This window comes from Phaethon aethereus, assembly GCF_964289735.1.
Source record: "Phaethon aethereus genome assembly, chromosome: 10".
NCBI classification, from domain to species: Eukaryota; Metazoa; Chordata; class Aves; order Phaethontiformes; family Phaethontidae; genus Phaethon; species Phaethon aethereus.
Window position 1 is genome coordinate 11,747,903 of NC_138586.1, and position 16,862 is coordinate 11,764,764.

Consider the following 16,862-nt stretch of genomic DNA (forward strand, 5'->3'; position numbering starts at 1 on the left):
AAAAGTCAGTGAAAAGATGCCACTGTCTTATGGAGTCTTTCTCATCAGGCATCTTTTTCAATGAATCATATCTATTCAACTATAAATAACTTCTAACTTTTTAAAATTTACATTGCTTGAATTTTAAAATGGCAAAGGCCTGGTAACAGATATCCCGCCAAGCAGCCTGACTTATGTGGTTAACACCAAACCATCAACTCTGTGCAAATCAGTGTTGTAGGGGACCATTGCATATTTTTGGTACATTTTCACATGGAGGAATACCCTCAGCTTTGTCCTGCCAGAGTAGCTATTCAGAAAGTACTGTGGCGAGAAGTTACATTTAGCCAAGCAGGTGCTTTCCTCGTCATCTTTGGCAACATCAGCTGGTAGCTGCTGAGTGCAGAATCCACCCTAATGTATACAACATGGGTGCAAACGATGACAGAGATATGTCTAGAATATTGTCAATTAAATTATCACTCCTAAAAACTTTAAGTAAGCTTTATTGGATATTTTAAAAGTGTTTCTAAAGGAGGCATATTGTTTGAATGAACTACTGGATTATAATTAAATGTTCATGTTAATTTGCAGTTATCAGTCAAATACCCAAATACCAATCTTTTCTTGTCTTTCCCTTTCCTTACTTATGTTTCACATCCAAGCAGACATAACTAGCAGAGGATAGAAATATTCAATTCCATAAAAATTCATACCTTCAATTAGCTAATGCACAAAAGCAAGATTTTTAAGACATATAAGAAGCAAAAGTTTAATTTCCTGTCTCACAGTACCATCTTCTTAAATCCTTGCACAGCCTCTTCAATGAATGATAACTTCACAAAGCAACAGATTAATAAAAAAAATTCCAAAATGGGTTCTCCATCAACACCACCAATAACTATCTCTCTTGTCAAATTAGTTCTGTTGAAAGAGACTTTGTATAATCACACAGAATCACTAGGTTGGAAAGGACCTTTAAGATCATCAAGTCCAACCAATAATCCAGCACCACCATGTCCCCTAAACCATGTCCTGAAGCGCCACATCCACACATTAATACTACACTTTGTAATGTTTCTTTAACATAACATGCTTTGATTGTATAACTGATACTCTACTTCCATACATTACCCTGTCAAAGTCACTGTCCTCGTGTATAATGAGAAATCTTGTGCAAAGGGCTAGTTAAAAGCTACCAGAATTGTTCAGGTTTGCTTTAAGTGCCATTCAGTTGTTATTAGGGACTAAGAAAGTAGTGAAATTCTAATGGCTTCAGTGTATGCATTAATTCTTCACAAATATTTCATCTTTTTATTAGGCTGTTTACAACTTTGCATAATTACTTCTATTACTACTGTTTTTATCTATACATGGTTGTCATACTTTATATTGATTTATAATTTTTTATCATCTTGAAAAATGTTGAGAACACTCAATTTCTGTTTAAATCAGTAGCATTTTTATTGCTTTAAAAATGAACCTTGAAGTCAGGTTTTTTGTATGAATTTATAGTCAGAATTGATTTCTCTCAGGTTTTATTTCTTCCCAATACAATAGGACAAATTATTTTCATGCAAGAATTCCTATAGTTAGCAACAAATGTTTTTCTTAACCTAGTACTAAAAGATTGTGTTTATACTAGCAAACTTTTAAAACCCTATCAGGATGGTACTTATTTTTTAAATAAATCAAAGAACATTGTATAGTCTACGCTGCATATGGAAAATAATGCACCTAGCTGATGTGTTAATCCAGGGAGATTAACCTAGATGATACCTGACTACCCTGATTATAATTCTGCATGTGCTTAACTTAAGATGCACAGGAATTCACTTATGACTACACTCATGACTAGAATGAAGCACAATGAACATACATAAAAGCACATTATGATCTCTTTCAGATTTTTTCTTGCATCATAAGAATGATTTGTTAAAATTTTTGCTCTGTTCTATACAAGAAATTGAAAGGAATTACTGGAGGTAGAAAATTAAACTTATATTCAAGTATCCTGTGGATTGCTGGTATCTCCCAGGAGCTGAGAAGAAACTGGATCACCATTTGTTTGCATCACTTGTTACAGAATAGTAATCAAATCCTTTCAGGCCAACAAGGAATTATTTTTCACTGTGATACATAACTTGCCTTTTCAGTTTTTCTTTTTTTCACCTTCATTGGCATTTCATAATATGGACTGTAAATAGGGAAAGAGGGGCACTAATATGAAAAATCTCGGCTGCAAAGAAAGCCAACAGCATGCTGGGTCACATCAACAAGGGCATCACCAGCAGAGTAAAGAAGTTGTCATCCCACTCTACTCTGTGCTTGTCAGGCCACACCTGGAATACTGTGTTCAGTTTTGGTCTCCTCTATGCAAAAAAGATGTGGATGTGCTGGGGAGGATCCAGAGAAGGGCCACAAAGATGGTCAAAGGACTGGGAAGGCTGCCATATAAGGAAAGGCTAAGAGAACTGGGTTTGTTCAACTTTAAGAAAGGAAGGCTTAGGGGAGATCTTATCGCCATGTTCCAGTGTTTAAAGGGTGGCTACCAAGAAGATGGAGACTCCTTTTTTACAAGGAAGCACACAGAAAAGATGAGGGGTAGTGGCTCCAAGTTACTCCTGGGGACATTCTGATTGGACAGGAGAAAAAAGTTTTTCACAGTGAGAACAATCAGTCATTGGAACAATCTCCCCAGGGAAGTGGTGGATTCCCAGCATTGGACACTTTTAAGATTCAGTTGGACAGGGTGCTGTGTCATCTTGTCTAGACCATGCTTTTGCCAAGGAAGTTTGGACCAGATGATCCTTGAGGCTCCTTCCAACCTGGTATTCCATGATTCTATGATTAAAAATCTCTGTTCTCTCATTGGTATTCTTTTTCTCATTAAGTCAATGTTCAATTGGGGTGCGGGGTGGGTGAGGATGATGTTTGTGATGTTTGTGTGAATCACTTTCGAAGATCAGCTAGAAATGCTACCTGGCAATTTCTAGATTCTTGGCTTGACCTGGGATATCAATATTCTTGATCCTTCCCGTTTCCTTTCTGTGGCACGTTAGTTCTGGCTCCTGTTGTTCCAGTGGCTCTGAAGCTTTTGAAAGTGTAATAGAGGTGTTTTCGGGTGGCAAGGTAAAAGTTTTGCAAACCTTCTGGACTGTTGCAATTGCATAAAGTTGTAGAGGACTACCTGGTACTCACTTCCTGTCCATTAGGATTATGGATGAAATATAGGGATTTATTTGTACCTGATAATATTGCATCTCAGTCGCTGCTTGTTATTGCATACTAGCAAGGATTCAGAATCACATACAGCAAGCTACTGGCCTGGAAGGTAATGTATCGTGCCTGTAACTTTCACTTAAGTATTGTCTGCAGGAATAAATACTTTAAAATAAAACAAAATTAACATCGTACTTGGTTTTTACATCAGTCACTGTAGATGTAGGGTCAAGTAAAGTTCAGTTTGAAACAAATTAAGAAAAAAAAAAAAAAGCCTTAAAGAAGAGTCAGAGGCTAAGCGCTTATTTGAAAAGCATGCGGTTATCTCAAGATCAAAATAGCTAATTCATTTACCAAAGGGGGAGGGGAGATGGGGAAGGGCAAGGGTTGAGGGTGGGAAAACATGTCTTCACAACTGATATATACTTTATGGAAAGAGTGGGACTGGTAAAATTGTTTCATTAAGTGCAGGTATTTTTCTGGCTTCATCCTCTGAAATCAATGCCACTAAGCTAATAAATGAAGCAAGATTTGACTTTGAGGAAATGAATGCAACCCAAATGAGACTGGATATAGATTTAATGAAGGAATATATTTATATTATATATATAAAAAAATTTGGCAAACTAGTCTAAAAGTAATAATGTTCCAACCCGGAACAGGAAAAACTGGATTAATGTTAATGGGCTTTATTTAAAATGAATGAAATCCACAAGAGAGACTTTGTTAGGTGGAGGATTATTGCATACAACAGGAATCTGTATAAAACTCCAAGATTTTTGAGACAAAGTCTTTAAGAGAAAGATATTCTAACGAGAAACATACTAATTTAGTACTCACCAAGCTTTCTAGTTAGAGCAAAGAAATGCTGACACAGTTTCACAAATGAGATTGCATTCTATACACTGCATAATCAATAACATTTTTTTTTAGGACAAATGACCATTCATTTCCCTCTTCGTAAGACTTTCTTTTCTCAGTTACTGAGCCATATCTATGCTTTAACCTCTCTGTTCCATTATCCTTTGGGAAAGAGTAGCACTTGGTCAGAATAAGTACTGACTAAACAAATATGAGGAAGGAGATTTGATGCCCAGTTAATGACGCCTGGAACACCTCAGAATAAGAAAGACAAAAGTAGCATAAGATATTTTGAAGTTTTCAACAGTTTGAACCACCTTCAGAGGCAAAGAAAAGCCTGCAAAATTACTGAGACTGAAATATATTCTGACTTGAATCAATAACAAAAACCACTACCATACTCCTGGAAAATCTAATTTTTAATTTTTTTTTTTTTTTTAACAGGTCTTTGGACCAGGCAAGTTGGTTGCTCATCATTTATTTTAGGTTGTTTTTGGGGGTGTGAGTTTTTGTTTGGACTAAAGACAAAGGGTGGTGGATTACCTGGCTTCTCTATAAAAAAGGTTAAAGCAGAGGTTTCAGAATGTTATTTCAAACTGACTGCCAGTAATCTGTGAAGGAACCAGCTCTGTATTACTGCCTTTAGAGTCATTCTCTTAAGAAATGTATGTGCCTTTGTTATGGTAGTGCTATGGGCCAACTAGACTGAGCAGCATCTTTCTCATCAGAGCCTAAAAGGCAACCTAAAAGACCAAACTTGGCATGAAAAATCTATTATTGTGACTCACTTGTACACAGGCAAGCTGTTGACAAACTTCAGCTTTATTTTCATGCTTTCAAAAAAAGAATAATCAAACAGAACTCAGAGGCCAATGACAATTCCGTAATAGTTGTTCATTTGGTTTCTTGTGTAAAGTAAAAGAAGGTGTTATTCGTTTGCACTCTTTTATAATTTAATTTATGGGACTGCCTATATGGAACTTTTTTCTAGATGAAGGGATATCATAACTTAAAAAATAATTAAAAACTCATTTAAGAATCATAGTAATAAAAGAGTATTTCTGCAACTGAAGCAGTAGTGGTACTCTGAAAGGTAATTGTATTGGATGAGTTTCAAAGTGCTTGTTGCCCTATATTTACATTGTAAGTTTTCTAAAGAGAACCTTCAGTCCCCTGCTGTGTGTTGTAAAACCTGGTGTTCTGTTCTTTGGGAGTGAGAGCAATTAAGACGTAGATCATGCAAAGCATTTCTGGTTGTACAGTCATTAAAAGTGATCTCTCTGGCCCTGTTATGGCACTGCTAGGAACGTTCAAGGGCAGCTGCAGTGACACCAGAAAACAATCCTAATGCTGCCCACCTAAGCCACTGTTAGAAGGCTATAAGGTAGGGCTGATCTATCCAAATTTTCTCTTCCTTATTGAGAAGATAAAAATATTGATCTACTGTGTTTATTATTGTAGATAATATAATCTTTCATTATTTGAATTTAATTCTAGTCCATCTTTTTGTTCCAGATGATTACAAATTTCAAAATGAAAATGGTATTTTATGGCTTAAATTGTTTTAGAGAATAACATAGACAAAACAATGAAATAGTATAAGTGGCTTTAATGTAGTCTGACACCTGTATGTTTCACATGCTTTATAGAGAAGCCTGATGTACAACAGGACCTACAGTCCTTGTCTCTATGAATACATCTCAAATTGGTTTTACCTGATGTTTTTGGATGAAAGTGTTTGTTGTTTGATCATAGATTTGAGGTACTATGTGAAGTCTGTCTCCTTTACTAGAAGTTGTCCCTAAGAAAAATATAGATGAAAGCCACTCTGAGATTGAAGTTCTGTTCCCCACTTAGACCTGTGAAACCACAGAGCAGATGATGGAAACTTATGTTAATATTTTCAAAGGAGCTTTACAGAGTAAGTGCTCTGCGTGATTTTGCTCCCCTCAGCATCCCCACCTGATGGAGGAACTTGTTACAATACAATAGATATTCACACTATTAGATTTAAAGCATCTAGCACGTTCCTAAAGCAGGTGCCTAGGCTGTGAATACAGCAGAGGGTTTTGTGTGCCAGCTGATTGCACCAGGAAATACGCTCCTAGCTCAGGTATCTAGATTAGAAATTAATGAGCGTAAGTGTTCTGCTGTATTACTTTGCAACTAAAACCAGAGTGTACTACAGTACTCTCTTCTTGGATTTCATGCTGCTTATGTGACTCAATGTTCATCAACAGTTCTCCGTTGAAAGTGTTTCTCCAAAATGGAAAGAGAAACAAGGCCAGAAAATATTCCATCTAAAAATGGAAGAGTACCCAGTTTCTGTTTTTCAAATGCAGGTATTTTACCATTTGTCATGTCATATCTCAAAGGTAGGTTAAAATCCTCTGTCAGAGACTAGAAACCAGACGCAAGAAAGAAGACATTGCTGGGCTCCAGTCTGACTCTCCAGAGAATCTGCATCTGGCTCAGAGAAACGGTAATACAATAACTTACGTTGAAAAGACCTTTAAGATCATCAAGTCCAACAATAAACATAATACTGCCAAGTCCACCACTAAACCATGCCCTTAAGTGCCACATCTACATGTCTTGTAAACACTTCCAGGGATGGTGACTCAACCACTTCCCTGGGAAACCTGTTCCAGTGCTTGAAATACTTTCAGTGAAGAAATTTTTCCTAATATCCAATCTAAACCTCCCCTGAAGCAACTTGAGGCCATTTCCTCTTGTCCTATTGCTTGGGAGAAAAGATCAACACCCACCTCGCTACAGCCCCCTTTCAGGTAGTTGTAGAGAGCGATAAGGTCTCCCCTCAGCCTCCTCTTACTCCAGACTAAAAAACCCCAGTTCCCTCAGACGTTCCTCATAAGACTTGTTTGCTAGACCCTTCCTGTTGCCCTTCTTTGGACACACTCCAGTACCTCAATGTCTTTCTTGTAGCGAGGGGCCCAAAACTGAATACAGTTTTTGAGGTGCGGCCTCACCAGTGCCAAGTACAAGGGCACGATCACTTCCCTAGTCCTGCTGGTCACACTATTTCTGATACAAGACAGGATGCTGTTGGCCTTGACACACTGCTAGCTCATATTCAGCCAGCTGTGAACCAACAAGTCGACCCAAGTGCAGGACCCAACACTTAGCCTTGTTGAATATCGTGCAGTTGGCCTCAGCCCATTGATCCAGCCTGTCCAGATCCCTCTGGAGAGTCTTTCTACTTTCAAGCAGATCAACATTCGTACCCAACTTGATGTTGTCTGCAAGCTTCCTGGGGGTGCACTTGATCCCCTTGTCCAGACCATTGGTAAAGATGTTAAACAGAACTGGCCCCAATACTGAGCCCTGGGGAACACCAATTGTGACACAGCCAACTAGATTTAACTCCATTCACCACATCTCTTTCTGTCTGGCCATGGAGCCAGTTTTTTACCCAGGAAAGAGTACACCCATCCAAAGCATGAGCACCCAGTTTCTCCAGGAGAATGTTGTGAGAAACCATGTCAAAGGCTTTAGTAAAGTCTAGATAGACCACATCCACAACCTTTCCCTCATCCACTAAGCGGGTCACCTTGTCATAGAAGGAGATCAGCTTAGTTGAGCATGACCTGCCTTTCATAAACCCATGCTGACTGGGCCTGATCACCTGATTGTCCTGGTCATACTCTATCACTGATATCCAACACTCCTTTCTGGTTACAGTCCTTCCTGTACGATCAGATTTGCTTCCCACAGCAGCTAAATAAAAGGCTGATATCTGGCTGCTATGTTAAACATCCTATTCCAATAGTTTATTATTTTCTATTGACATGTGCTTTAGAAAAAAACCCCAAACTTTAAGTCCAAAACTTGATATAAAATTTGTGTGATAATGAAAGAACCTTCAACATTTACAGTGTCAAATAGCAGAGCATGTTTCTTTGCTTTTTATCTTAGTTAGACAGAGCCCAAAGCATTTTACATGTCTGCTATGAAAACAAGAAAGAATCAAGACATGATGAAATTGTTCATCTTTCACATTGGTGGAACAGCAGCTGAGTTGTGGTTGTTGTGATGCTACAGAAATAATTTCAGACATTTCTCGGGTGTCAGGCATCTCACCTGAGCAAAAGAATGCTCAGTGAGGACTTAGAGAAGTCGGGAATGTACAGGCTTGTGAATAAGAATAAGAAGTTATGATGTTTTTCAGAGGGCAATAGGTTGCTCTTCAGAGCTCTGCCATGAAGTGAAGTGTTTATATGTATAATGTGTGGCAGGTCAATTTGCAATGGCTTTCTAAGAATTATATGCACTTTTTTCCTAGTTTTTGATAACCTCTCCTCCTTTTAGTAGCATCCATAGGACCCATGATTTCCAGACTGAGAAAGGGGACTTTGTGAACTAAACTACCTTTTCATCCTGTTTCATGTTAATGTAAACCATGAGAACAGTGACAAGCATGGGTTACAGTATTGCACCCTCTTCTGGTGACAACATTATTTGAGTTCCATCTCTGGCCTTAAAATTTCACATTTACATTCAGAAAGCTTACAAAATATTCTCGGATTCCATTATCCCTTGATATACAGAGGAATTTGAGTAAATTATTTCAGTCATCTTTAGTGTATACTTAACTAAAAATTGCTATAGCCCAAGATGCTGTCAGATACTTCAGTGGTTAAAATTGTAATGATGAAGCAACAAGGTATTCCAAATGAAGATTTTCTTCCTTCTAAATTTCTCTTTAAATTTAAATTCTCTTAAATTTCTCTTGTGGTAATGCAACTACATATTTGCTAGGCTGATTTCGAAGTTGTTTTGCGCTTTGTGAACTTGTGGTCAAACATATGGTTGTCTGTCATTACGAACACATTTGGATTTTCTTCATTCATAAGTGTAAATCCATATTTCTGCTAATGTTGTTGAGTCTTGTATAACTAAATATTTTAAGTTAAGAGCTATTCAAAAGCTTTCAAAGAAGAGTAGTGTTTCATTGGTCGTTGAAGAAGTCAAAAAGACAGCAAAAAATGTTACATGTTTATATTAAAAGTGTAATAGTGCTGGGGGAAAAAATTACATAGCTATCTACAAAGCAAGGGATAAAAAAGTGTATGTCTCAAAGGTGTTTTGACAAATAGATTTCCAGTTCCAAAAGGCAGTTCATAGAAAGGTTCTGTGATGAGTTTATTCACCCTTTAAATTCCCTAAAAGTTCTTAACAATGTCTTTCATCTTCACACTCAGAATTGCAATAGCAGGTTATTTCATTACCAGCCTTAAATAAAAGACTTCATTATTTTCCCTCTGTGCTGTTGATATGTTTAGTTACCTGAATATAGAATCCCTTCTTCCCCACAGAGAACCTAACATACTCTGAGCACTATGTTGTAAATGTCTTCCTAGAAATGTTCTGGATATAAAGTACTACTTCTGGGAATCAAACAATAGTCTGTGAATTAGCCTTTACTTATGTTCCAGTATGATTTCTACAGGAGCTGACACCCTGGGCTCAGTTCTCTGGGACAGCAACATATGCTGATGCCATAGGCAGGGAAAACAGAACAGGTATTTGCTTATTGGTCCACTACAGAAATTATAATTAACATTTGATCTGGCTCATATATTTCTTCCCTCCCCAGCTTCTGTTTGATTAACTTCATTTTTCCAGTTTTGTTTCCACGAGTCAACTGTATTTTCCACAAATGTTCTTGAAACTGGACCACAGTACACTATTGTTTTCTTTCAATTAAACTATCTTATCTACTGTAAAAGTTTCAAACCTGCATCCCTCCTTTCTTTTCTTTAAGTGCCCAGTGTGTTCTAACATCACTGCTGTTACTTTTATACCTTTTTTTCTGTTTATTTGTTCAGATGCTCTTTCATCTTTGATTTGGATACTGACACCTTTTTCTCCACTTTGACTTTTCTAAAAGCATCGTCCCCTCTCTCTGTTTCTCCTAAATTAAATTCACCAGTCACATTGCCCTTTACAGTTCTCTCTAATTCTGTTCAACATGCTCATCAAGGTTATCTTATCAAGCCTTTATTTGCCTGTACAGTTTTCATACATCTTCACATCACAAATGTCATACTTCATTGATGTCTGTCAGCAGAAATATTACCAGCTTCTCTTTCCTCCCCTCACCTTCATTTTCAAGCAATTTTATGAAGAGTAGAATAAATACTCTTAGTCCAGCTTGGCTAACCACTTTCAGTCCTTCCTAAAAACCTGTGTCTTGCACAAGAAATGAGATAATTATGAGAGCAGGAAATCAAGATGACAACTGCTAGGATGAACCACATGGTGTAGTAGTCACAAAAAATTTTAGTGACAATTTTTCCCAAATTATCCCCTGGATTTCCCAGTATTGCCTGCTTGTTGTGTATGTCTTTTGTTCCACTGCTGTCACTCCAGGGCCTTTCTATATTGTACTACAGAGTGTTGGAGTGATCCAGGTACCTGCTCATAACTGCAAAGAGCTGTTTGGTGGGATTCAGTGGGACTGTTTCATTGCTTCTGCATGAACCTCAGCCATTGCTTTGTTTCTGAACATATTACTGAATACTTGTCCAGCACACACAGCTCTCAGAGAACATCCCATAATGCTGCAATTACCTGTAGTAGGTGTTCATTTGCAATTGTGTGCATTATTTTTCAACTAAAATCTCTACTTCAAATCCATCTGCTAGTGAGCAGAGCTTATTTGTGTTTAATTTTTATTCTTTCTGACACCCATCTTTTCTCTTTTGCTGAGTGCAAAGTTGTTTTGAAACAACAGCATCAGAAATTTACTAAATGGACTTGCCGTCATTCATTGTTACAAGGGCCTGTATGAATAAGACAGTTTTCTTCCTTACAGAAATGTGTACTAATGATCAAATGACCTGCAAACACAATTCAACTCTCATTAAAGTTAATGAGAATCAGGTTTCAGACTTGCCTGACAACTGACAGGACACCACCTAGTATGAAAGTTTTTTTAGGGAGAAAAAAAATTACCATCAGCTCCAAGATGCTTTAAATATTTTTTTCCTCCTTCTGTTTCCCCTATCTTTTGTTTTTCCAAAACTCATTTAAAAAGGCCTTCTAAAGTATAATGTTTGAAGAATTCCCCCTTCCCAAAGCACCACTTTTAGGTATTCCTTCTTCCTTTCCTCAGCCCCAGAAACAAGCATGAGCTTTTGCTAGACATCATACTGCAGCTTTTAATTTTTTTCAAATGGAAAATGATCTGTTTTAGCAGTTCAGCATAATATTTTGGGTGAGACATTGCCTAAAATGGAAGGCTGAATTTTTTTTCATTACTTTACCATGATGTTACTCTTCATAGCTCTGATGCAGAAGATATTGTAATGTTTTTCTCCCCCCTCCCCCCCAACTTGCTTATTTTTTCTTAGCTTGGTTATGTCCAGTTCAACACTAAGTAGGCAATGTTATTAAATTCTAAAAACTTGGTTGAGCAAAAGCCTGCTTCATAAATCATTCTTTAATAGCCTGTCTAAAATTTCTTTAGGGTGTTGCAGCTGTATTGCAATGTTGCTTAGTTGGTTAGACTCTAATTATAGAAATTATATATCTAGCAGTTAAACCAGTAAACAAGCCTGCTCAGATTGGTGCAGTAATCCTATGTCAGTTAGGATCTTTCATGTTGATTGTGGATTTCTGTCACTCTCTAACCCTGCTGTGCCCTGAAATATCTACTATTACATATTACCCCTGTACTACTTGGACTTCACATAGAGTGCTGTTTTAACTGCTGTTTATAGGCTGCCTTGCTAGATTACTTCTAAAGAAGTACACGTAAGTGATTTAGCAATTAACTCAAAAATATTCTGTAGCATGAGGTAGTACCACAGAATATAGTATAGAAGAAAGAAAAAAAATCATACTCATAATATTTTCTGGGTTATTATTTTAGTCTCCTAAATGTTATATTATGCAAAAGCTAAATAATAAAAAATACTACTCACACTGTTGGTTTAGGACAAGGAGTAATATTAGAGTAGCTACAAGGTTCTTGGCAAATTATTTCTGTGCCATCCATCACTTAACCATTCTCCCTTCTCTCTTTTTTTTAAAATAGTAGCTAATTCTACCACAAAGTTTGTCAGCGTTACAGTTGCACCCCAGGAACAGGTTGAAATGTGAAGGGATCATGTAATTTACCAAATGTTCATTATTATCCAACTTCTGGATGTTAATTATTTTCCAACTTCTTATTGTTAGTATCAAAACTTCCTTTTAGTGACGTAAGATATACACTAAGACAAGGATAGGAAAGAATTGCAGCAGGAGAGAGAGATGGAAAACGGCAAGAAGGCTTAACTAAATATTTGCAGTATAAAATTAAAACTATTATTCTCTCTTCTGCTAATTTTTAATTCCTTTTTTTATCAATTTCTCTTTATGACAATGTGTTGTGACCTGAATGTTGGGACAAAACTTTAGTTTTGAATCTAATAAAACTATTATCAATTTTATGGGATGCAAAAGTTATTTAACAGAATGATTAGATGGCTGGCAGAAAGATGGTTCAGTCTTGCTTTTGTAGAAACCAGCATAATTAGAGGATCTTTTCTCATAATATCTGCTAACTTGCCTGTTGTAAGTTAAGCTTAGTCATTTCTGCCTGCTTCTTCCACAGGTAGGCAAGAAAAGGGACCACCTTCATGAACTTGCCAGATCACACAGAAAAGATAATTTAAGCACTCAAAAGAGAGGAAGGGTTTTAGATAAATGATTCTTCTTGCTTTTGCTCTGACATTGGCTTGCTGATGACTTGCAAGCTGTGAATTCATAGGTTGTACTGACATAAATGCAAGTTTTTGTAATTGTATTCATTGCAAATATTTGTAAGAGGTTACCTTTTGCTGCAAAGTTCTCCTTGGATTGATGTTGTAACAAGTTTATAAATTAAGAAGTTAATCCAATAAGCATACAGCACTGGATAATCTTCAAAATAATGTAACACTCAGACTTTTTTTTTTAATCTTTGTTACTGGTAAACTGAAATGGATACTTAGTCTAATGTATTCCAGTCTAATGAGCATTTTCTTCCTATCATATGTTTTAGCAAATGATGTGTTAGTAAAGTTCAGTTGAAATAGGACCTTGGGCAGAATGGGCACCATTGCATAAAATCCTAGAAGTCTACGCTAGGCATACAGAAATCAGCATGCATTTTTGTGGGGTTTTGTCTGTTTGCTTTTTTCTGAGCCTGGGCTATTTAACAAATGTAGTTAACACAATAAGCATTACATCTGTTTCTATAATGATGAAGTACTATTAAATGAATATTTTACCTGAATGGGATCATCATACTCTGATGTGTAGATGGTGAAAATCTCTCCATCACATGTGTCTATGTGCAGAGCCTGGCTCACCATGTCTGTTCATGAGTCCTTGCTGCAAAGGTTTCCAGAGGTTTCCTCTCTTGCTATAGCTTCACACACTGTTTTCTCTTGAGAAAATGGATCAGTAGCATTAAGTTGTGTTGACACCCGGAAATGAGTCAGCTCTGTGTCTTTTCTGGGAGATGCAGTTTATATCAGGTCTCCTGACTGCATGTTTCCTCTTGCTCCCCTTCTTTCTTTTCTACTCCACATATGTGGGGAGAAACTGCAAACACCATAAAGCACAAGTGCAACTAGAAACAAGCAAATCCTTCAAAAGCCTTCCATTAATTATCCATCTCAGTAGATTTTCCTGCTTGGTGACTCATTTCCTTTCAGAAGTTGTGTGCTGGGAAGATCGACACCTCATTTTATACCAAGAAGTATAATTTTGTTTGCAGCTCAGTTTTGTGGCAATCTGAGAGAGAATTTCTTCCACCCAGTCATCATTGATCATCTTATTAATTACCAAGAGCTGAGAGGTTTGCAGTAGGTGGATGTAAGCAAATGATGTGAAAGGCAGGTTGTCTCTCTGCTACTACTCCACAAAGCAACTCAGTCCTGCAGAACTGACACTCCTGCTTTCACAATGAGAATTAGAGCAATCCATCTAATGCAATTATAGTATAAATAAATAGCTGCTTAAAATCTGTCCAACTGCACTTCCTCCAGTACTAATGTATTGGTAGCCAATTTTCTAATATCTTCTACAACATTTTTACATGTCTCCATTAGGGCTTGTTTCACTATGGTATTTTGATATTTGACAGGTGCTTGTGTATTCAAGTTAAAAGGAAAATGAGGGGGAAATAAAAGACTATTGATTTGTCAAATAACAAATCAGTTGCACTTAATTTGTGCTCTTCCTCGGATGAATATAAAAGGATAATAAATCCTAATTTAAAAGAGAGTGATTAATTCAACCTTGTTCTATGCTATCATTTTTGGTATGTAATATGACTATGAAGTGATCTAATAGTAATTAACATCTACTTCTTGTGTGCTCCAATTGCTATGTTGAACAATACTAGTTACTGTAAAATATCTAATTATTTTTAGTTAATATAGCTGCTTTTATGTAAAGAGAAATACATAGTAGCTCAGATTTTTGCCATTTCTTGCATACAGTTGCACACACATGCAAGCATTTTGCATGTACATTGAAAACGGTGTGTCTTCTTTGTACACATAGTTAAATGCATTTACTAATCCACTGAATAAGAAGTGAAAGTTTAAGCTAAATGAAGAGATCAAAGGCAGATTTGGAGTAATGTATCATACTTGAGAAATAAAATTATAAGAAGGAAAATAATGAATACTCATGCAATTACAGACTAAGTGCATACATAGTGGGAATATATAAATACCATACTATCATTTACACTTATTTTTTAATGTGTGGTTCTGTTGGAAAACATTGATTAATTAATGTGGAAGCTAGAAACTCAGTATTTTTAGGGGGTTAAGTTTGTTCCATTTTTGTATTTGCTTTTAGGTTGGTTTCTTTTCTTTTTTTGGTTTCTCAATTAAGTTTTTGCTTGCTTCAACAGAAATTTGACCTCCAAAATACTTTTTACCCATTTCTATGTTTAGATACCTATTGAAATATAGAAATTGCATTTTGTAGACTTTCGTTATTAACATGGACCAGGTTGAGAATCAGCATGTCTGATCAAAATTGCTAACTAAGTTTTTATTTATATTTTTTACATGGTGTATTAATGCCAGCTAAAAGCCTTAAGTATACTTTCTGCCTGTCTTTCTAAGACACATGCTTTCTATTTGTCTTTGTTCCTGCTACATACGAAAACTTCGTTCATTGAATTTTCCCTAATGATGAAAAGTAGTCTCTGAGGGACTGCTTTCCAAATGTAGAACATTATTTTTGGGTTCAGTGGCATCATTTATTTTTGTGAAGAAGCAAAAGGGTAGGAGGAGGAATTTAGGTAGGGAAATACTTTCAGCGTCTGTGGGAAATTCAGCTGCCCTCCTGAGAAAGTTATGAGCTACAAAAGCAATTTCCTATATTTTAGAAGATATTAAGGTTTATTAGAATACATTTTTAACTAGGGATTCTTCAGTGATGGTGAGGGTTACTGATTTTGTTTTCATGTTTTCAGGGGTTCTAAGAGAATTATGTTCCCATCCCAAGCGGGGAAGAGTAGAAAGGAGAACTTTCAAAATGTGTTCCACTATTCCTTCCTACTTTAATTTTTCTGTTTTAATGCATTAACTTATTTTTTGTCTCTCTTCCATTCTCTGGATGTTTACGCTCTCGTCTTTTCTCATTATTCTATATTTTAATCCAATCTTATGCTTCTCAGTATGTTCTGCTGTTTGTTCTTTCCTAGTCCTTCCATACACATTATGCTGCAGTTTTCCTCCATCTTCCTTTTCCTTCTGTGGTATTCCCTGTGCTGCTTCGTCATCCCTCTTTTTCTTTGTTCTGTCTCTCAATGCCTTTCTGCAATTTGTCGTTCTCGCTCCTCTGCCATTGTTGTGCTCACCTTTGTAGAGTCAATTGCTTCTCTGTGTCCCATGTTGATACTTTCGTTTAGAGGGGTTCCTTTTTCAAGTATTCGTGAAAGATTATTCCACGTATAAGATACACTGTACAAAAAACCTGCTCCTCTAATTAGTACACTGAATAAGCTTCCCTTGTTGTTCAAATGCAAAACTATTTTAATTATATCACTGATACATTTATGTATTTTCTGGAGAGTTATTGATTACATGATCAGTTTAACTCTTGTACAAATTTCTTTAGCCTAGTAACTGTGTGATTATATTTAAGAGCCTACTCTCATAGTTCTTAGGCTATACTTGCCTCAATGCTAGCCAAGAGGGCTCATGAAATCAAAACAAAGAAGAGTGAAGAGCAAGGATTGAGAAATTAATGAGTACAGAGAAGATATTTTAACCTTGAGAATAGAAATATCCTAGCAGGAGTGCTCAAAAAAGGATGATATCGCTTGGCTATACAACAGAAGGGGCAAACATCCAAGGAGAAGAAACTATCCTCAGGAGACCTGTGATCATAAAAGGGAAAAAGGAGTAGGGGGCTCACTCCCCAAACGACCACCCGAGACCCCCGTGCATGCGTAGTGTAGTTTTGCAATGCCAGCATTATGTAAATGTAGTAGAGAGGCAGGGAGGTGGAGATTTCTCAGAAAATGTGTGAATGTTCATGTCTTTAAGATATATAAAGGATGAACTTTTGTTTCAGGGTATGAACATTAGGTGGAGTGATCCCCTGTGCATCCAGCGCTGCAACAAGGAAAGCCTGCCTTCTAAATCTTCAAACTAAGTTTTAGAGTGTTTTCTTGCCGACTTTTTGGTAACATCACAAATGGGGATGTTTTAACATGGAACATACCCTAAGACATTTGAATTATGCAAAGAAGAAACCATTCCTGATTCTTTTAGAAA